Source organism: Schistocerca nitens, chromosome 1, assembly GCF_023898315.1.
Source record: "Schistocerca nitens isolate TAMUIC-IGC-003100 chromosome 1, iqSchNite1.1, whole genome shotgun sequence".
In the NCBI taxonomy this organism is placed as follows: Eukaryota; Metazoa; Arthropoda; class Insecta; order Orthoptera; family Acrididae; genus Schistocerca; species Schistocerca nitens.
The window spans coordinates 429,575,309-429,582,508 of NC_064614.1; positions in this window are offsets into that span (position 1 = coordinate 429,575,309).

Consider the following 7,200-nt stretch of genomic DNA (forward strand, 5'->3'; position numbering starts at 1 on the left):
AAATTGGTAGAAGCCGACCTCGGGGAAGATCTTTTTGGATTCCGGAGAAACGTAGGAACTCGTGAGGCAATACTGACCCTACGACATTTCTTAGGAGATAGGTTTAGGAAGGGAAACCCTACATTTATAGCATTTGTGAACTTAGAAAAAGCTTTTGACAACGTTGAGTGGAATACTCTCTTTGAAAGTTTGAAGGTAGCAGGGGTAAAATACAGACAGCGAAACGCTATTTGCAACTTGTACAGAAACCAGTTGGCAATTATAAGAGCGGAGGGGCATGAAAGGGAAGCAGTGATTGAGAATGGAGTGAGACGGGGTTGTAGCCTATCCTCGATGTTATTCAATATGTACATTGAACAAGCACTAAAGGAAACCAAAGAATAATTTGGAGGGGGAATTAAAATTCAGGGAGAAGAAATAAAAACTTTAAGGTTTGCGATGACATTGTAATTCTGTCAGAGACAACAAACGACTTAGAAGAGCAGTTGAACGGAATAGACAGTGTCTTGAAAGAAGGATATAAGATGAACATAAACAAAAGCAAAACAAGGATAATAGAATGTAGTTGAATTAAATCAGGCGAAGCCAAGGGAATTAGATAAGGAAATGAGTCACTTAAAGTAGTAGATGAGTTTTGCTATTTGGGGAGCAAAATAACTGATGATGGCCGAAGTGGAGAGGATATAAGACGTAGACTGGCAATGACAAATAGAACATTTCTGAAGAAGAGAAATTTGTTTACATCGAATATAGATTTAAGTGTTAGGAGGGTTTTTTTGTGGAGGTATTTGTCTGGAGTGTAGACATGTATGGAAGTAAAACATGGATGAAAAACATTCTAGATAAAAAGAGAATAGAAGCCTTCGAATGTGGTGCCACAGAAGAAGTCAGAAGATTAGATCGATCGATCACGTAACTAATGAGGAGGGGCTGAATAGAATTGGGGAGACAAGGAGTTTCTGGCAAAAGCTGATCAAACGAAGGGGTCGGTTGATAGGACATATTCTGAGACATCAAAGAACCACCAATTTAGTATTTAGATCATAGATGGAGACCAGGAGATGGCCGGCTGCGGTGGCCCTGCGGTTCTAGGCGCTGCAGTCCGGAACCGCGGGACTGCTACGGTCGCAGGTTCGAATCCTGCCTCGGGCATGGATGTGTGTGCTGTCATTAGGTTAGTTAGGTTTAAGTAGTTCTAAGTTCTAGGGGACTGATGGCCTAAGATGTTAAGTCCCATAGTGCTCAGTGCCATTTGAACCATTTGAACCAGGAGATGAATACGGAAAGCAAGTTCAGGAAGATGTAGGTTACGGTAGTTATTCGGAGATGAAGAGGCTTGCACAAGATAGAGTAGCATGGAGAGTTGCATCAAATCAGTCTCTGTCGGCCGGGGTGGCCGAGCGGTTCTATGCGCTACAGTCTGGAACCGCACGACCGCCACGGTCGCAGGTTCGAATCCTGCCTCGGGCATGGATGTGTGTGATGTCCTTAGGTTAGTTAGGTTTAAGTAGTTCTAAGTTCTAGGGGACTGATGACCTTAGAAGTTAAGTCCCATTGTGTTCAGAGCCATTTGAACCAAGATCAGTCTCTGGACTGAAGACAATAACATCAACAACTTGGAAAAAGTCCTCGTTCATGGCAATTCTCTCCCATGACGAATGAACCAAGTTCCTTAGGGCATTGACAGCTCCTGGAGGAGAGACTAGCCAAGTGGTTCGTAGAGTTTTCTTAAGCTGAGCCCATGCATGCTCCATGCGATTGAGATCAGGTGACTTTGAAGACCACGGAAGACACTTAATAGTATTCCCCGTCCTTTGAAACCAGCTCTGAATCGTAATGCTAGTGTGTGATGGATGATTATCATGTTGGTAAGTGAGACGTTCTTCGGGGTACTAAAGTCGAGCTCCAGGGATGAGTACACTTTCAAGGAAATGTTCATAGTATGCTGAGTTGAATATGTCTTGGATACGTTCTAAAGTTTCTGCACCCTTGTAAGATATCCAGCCCCAACATTTCACACCTATCCATCCTCTTCTGGCTCGTGTGGCCAACGAAGCGCGCGTCATATTGTTGCCCATCTGTGCGGTAAAGAAGAGCAGGACCTCTGTCAGTGGACTCAATTGTGCACTCGTCGGAGAAAATGACTTTTCTCTAATCGACATCTTCACAGGAACTCACAATTGCTAGTCTATCCACGGCTTGTTCGTCAGAAAACGGGTCTTTGATAAGAGCACGACGGGACAGGATTCCATGGTCCTTTAATCTTCTGAAAGTACTTCTCGACGAGCCCGAGAAATGTGAAGCTCTCCTTAGTTCCCGGGTGAGTCACAAAGGAGCATTCTGGGCCGCCCTTACCAATTCTTCATCTTGTCTCCCTGTAGAGACTCATGGTCTTCCAGGTACTGGACGTCTCACTACCTCGCCATTATCTTTAAATTGTCTAATCCATCTTCTTGCTGTGGAAGCACCAACACCATAACGACTTTCTGCCTCAGATTCACAAACACTGTTTTTAAAGGGAACAATTATTCACTCATGAACAATCACATCAGCCAATTTGAAGCAGACCTATGATGTATGCCAGTCAGCTGATACGTTTCTCTTAACTGAGAACTATAGACACTAGGTGACGGTCGACGTAATTACAAATAAATACATCCATTTTCAATATTTTTACTATGACCATTTGTCTGTTTGTTTAAAGATTAGACTATTATAAAATGGAATCTTTTGAAAGAATGTGGAACCTAGAAAAGCCTACAACTATAAAATTTGTAGCCATTTAAGATTTAAAATACAAGGTGATTCAAAAAGAATACCACAACTTTAGGAATTTAAAACTCTGCAACGACAAAAGGCAGAGCTAAGCACTACCTGTTGGCGAATTAAGGGAGCTATAAAGTTTCATTTAGTTGTACATTTGTTCGCTTGAGGCGCTGTTGACTAGGCGTCAGCGTCAGTTGATGCTAAGATGGCGACCGCTCAACAGAAAGCTTTTTGTATTATTGAGTACGGCAGAAGTGAATCGACGACAGTTGTTCAGCGTGCATTTCGAACGAAGTATGGTGTTAAACCTCCTGATAGGTGGTGTATTAAACGTTGGTATACACAGTTTACAGAGAATGGGTGTTTGTGCAAAGGGAAAAGTTCTGGACAGCCGAGAACGAGTGATGAAAATGTAGCACGCATCCAGCAAGCATTTGTTCGCAGCCCAGGAAAATCGACTCGCAGAGTTAGCAGAGAGCTGCAAATTCCACAATCAACTGTATGGAGAGTCCTACGAAAAAGGTTAGTTATGAAACCTTATCGTCTGAAATTGGTTCAAGCACTGTCTGCAGCTGATAAGATTAAAAGAATCGATTTCTGTGATTTTATCCATGCTCAAATGGAAACAGATGAATCTTTCGTTTCAAAGATTGTGTTTAGTGATGAAGCAACTTTCCACACTAACGAGAAAGTCAACCATCACAATGTCTGTATATGGGGCACTGAGAATCCGCGGGAAACAACTCAGTATGAACGTGACTCGCCTAAGCTGAACGTTTTCTGTGCCATTTCAGCCAATAAAGTTTTTGGTCCCTTTTTCTTCGAAGGTGCTACTGTAACTGGACTACAGTATCTGGAGATGTTAGAGAATTGGCTGTTCCCTCAGCTCGAACAAGAAGCACAACAATTCATACCCCGAGGCGATGGATCGGCCGCCAGGCAGCCCGTGACAGAGCACTTCATCACTGGCCTCCAAGAAGCCCTAATCTTACCCCCTGCGATTTTTTCTTATGGGGGTATGTTAAGGATATGGTGTTTCGGCCACCTCTCCCAGCCACCATTGATGATTTGAAACGAGAAATAACAGCAGCTATCCAAACTGTTACGCCTGATATGCTACAGAGAGTGTGGAACGAGTTGGAGTATCGGGTTGATATTGCTTGTGTGTCTGGAGGGGGCCATATTGAACATCTCTGAACTTGTTTTTGAGTGAAAAAAACCTTTTTAAATACTCTTTGTAATGATGTATAACAGAAGGTTATATTATGTTTCTTTCATTAAATACACATTTTTAAAGTTGTGGTATTCTTTTTGAATCACCCTGTATTACCTGCACAGGTCTAAATAAAAAGAAAAAGAGTCCAATAAGATTCAAACGCTTGTCCTTTACGTTCGTAAACCATCAACCTGTTCACTCAGCCATTGAAATAGATGTGAAACACTCGTCGTTGTAGTAATTCTATTGACAGGAAATTCTTAAATTTCAATCGTTTCTAGGTGCTCGAATAATGATTTTCAAAAGAAATGATACGATGAGTTAAACTGCAGTGAGTCCCGACATAAACTGTATCCTAACTATTATATTGCTTCTATTTGACGATGTAAACACCAAGCTCAAGCTCCAGAGACCGCTAGAGTTGTGAACACTGGCACTCCTGAACTTCGACATGCGCAGTGCTCTGTTCTAGGACTCATTATTCGGGCCGGGCAAAGTTTTTCCCTTTCATTGTACATGCTTTCAAGTGTGTCTAGTTCAGATGTAATAAAAAGTAATAATAACCTGTCGATACCATTGATTAATTTTTCTAGTGTAGAACGTGAGGCATTATTTTCTTCACCATTACAATAGTGCTCGATACGGTGAAGCATAATTGAAAAACAACTACAAATGAATGTGATGCCAGTTCATTCTATGAACCATGAATAACACAGCTTCAGATCGAAATGCCAACAATATTTTTTTTTTTTTTTTTTTTTTTTTGCAGGCTTATTTTTTGATAAGGTGAAGAAAACCACTGAAATAAACATTGCGTTACTGATGAAGTTTACATATTTTTGCAGACATTTTAGACGTTGAATTAATGTGGTGACACTTAAAGTAGCATCATGAGTTTTATAGAACAATTTAAATGTGAAAAATATTTCAAGGGTCCATGGTGCCCCATACCAAGTGTAGTGCTAAACATTCAGTCATTTAATTTGACACTCCAAACTAATGTTTTAGACATCAGTTGTGTGTGTGTGTGTGTCTGTTCATATGCTCCTGACAATGAAATGCTACAAGACTTAACTTTTACATAATTCTTTTATAAATACATTTGGATAGTTTTGATATTGACTGAGTTGGCGACCATGGGGCTACATTGTGACTGGTTGTTTCATTTTAATGCCCGCTAAACTACTACGCTGTGATTGACTGTTTTGTTTTAATGGCAGGTAAAATACTAGCCTCTAATTGGAGGAGTTATTAGGGGAAGGATGGGGCTAGGGGAGGTGGAGGTGAGAGAGCATGTTTACGTATTGTGGTCAACGTTGCTGCCCCTGTCACTGATTTTGACGAAGTGATAATTTTTTTGACTAGCTGCACCGGAGTCGCCATAGATGTACTGCTTATATTGTTGTTAGCTGAAATAAGTATTGCCCAGGCACGTGCCTACGCAGGTCCAGATTGTCTATGATAAGAATGATACAACTCGATTCAGCATCAACAAAACGATACCAAGATACGATGGGCGACGACTAAACAAAATCTACGTGGCTTTAGTCACAATACCAGCACATGCGAGAGTGAGGGCATGTTGCGTGGTGCATAACGGCCAACCGCCGCAGGATGGTAGCGTAAGTTCGCAGGCAGCCTACATATTCGACGGTTCGGACGATTACTCGTCGGATTACGACCAAGGTGTAAGAAATATTGACTCAGATATGAGGTGATGGCCGGCTGGAGTGACCGTGCGGTTCTAGGCGCTACAGTCTGGAGCCGAGCGACCGCTACGGTCGCAGGTTCGACTCCTGCTTCGGGCATGGATGTGTGTGATGTCCTTAGGTTAGTTAGGTTTAATTAGTTCTGAATTCTAGGCGACTGATGACCTCAGAAGTTAAGTCGCATAGTGCTCAGAGCCATTTGAACAATTTTTGAGGTGATGGATGCAGTAACTCCGATGGAGGAGTATCTGCAACATGATTACGTGTCTAGAGTGCCCATGTTGCGATATGAACTTCGATTGTGCATGCATGGAAGACCGTGATCTGGATATTACCATCCAAACAATTTAGCCACTGCTCACCGTTGACTTTCAGACGTTGGTTGCTCAATAATGGAAGACCATATCGCAAGCCATGGTGGATTTTCTGGTCCACAATGTAGTGAATCATTATGCATTCTGTGTTGGCATATCAGGCACGCCATTCTGTATGGAGGTACAGCACACTCTAAGTGCCGTTCACGGAATATTAATAATGTTCAACTTCCATACGCATTGCTGTGACACGTGTCACAGTGTTATCTGAAGAGTCTATTGGAGAACATATTGTCGCCGTGGCTCACGTTATTTCGAAGACTCGGAGATCCTTTACCTGCGGACATTCAAAAAAATGGTTCAAATGGCTCTGAGCACTATGGGACTCAACTGCTGTGGTCATCAGTCCCCTAGAACTTAGAACTACTTAAACCTAACTAACCTAAGGACATCACACACAGCCATGCCCGAGGCAGGATTCGAACCTGCGACCGTAGCAGTCGCACGGTTCCGGACTGCCCTGCGGACATTATCGTAAGTAGCTACCAATCTAGCATTTACTTAAAAGATTGGTGGAAATGGCCAAAAATTCATACGATGATTGGTTGGTACGCTAAATCAACATTCGTTAATACGAAGCGCAGATTCTATTTGAGAGTGTCAACACATTCTCACAATCTAGTGCTCCACGCACTACACCAAGCTGATTTTTTAATACTTTACAAAAATTTTGTGTTCGTTGGTACCGTCATCGTATTTGCGCACAACCAACTTGAGCTTCACGAGGATGCAGAAAAATCATCATTGGATTATCTTGTAACTGTGCTTTAGGTAAACCATGGGACAGGAACAGGATACTGACGTAACAGCTTCCGAAAATAGACACAGCTCTTTGCTAGGGTGTCACTGCTTCTATATCTTATCAAGTGCGATGGACGCTACTTCGCATCTTCCTTCTCTGAAGATGACGCTCAAGAGACTTATTGAAGTGACTTGTGTAACAAGCAAACTAAAAAGATAAAGATGTTCCGAGAGTTTTGACGCATTTACTGAGCGGAAACGGTATGGAATTCCTACCTGACACCTCAGAAAGCTTTCCATTTTGAAGAGGAATATCTATATTTGGATAACAGGAAGTCCTTTTGAAATGAAACACGATAAACGTCACCGTTATCGGATAAGAAGAGATCAATAC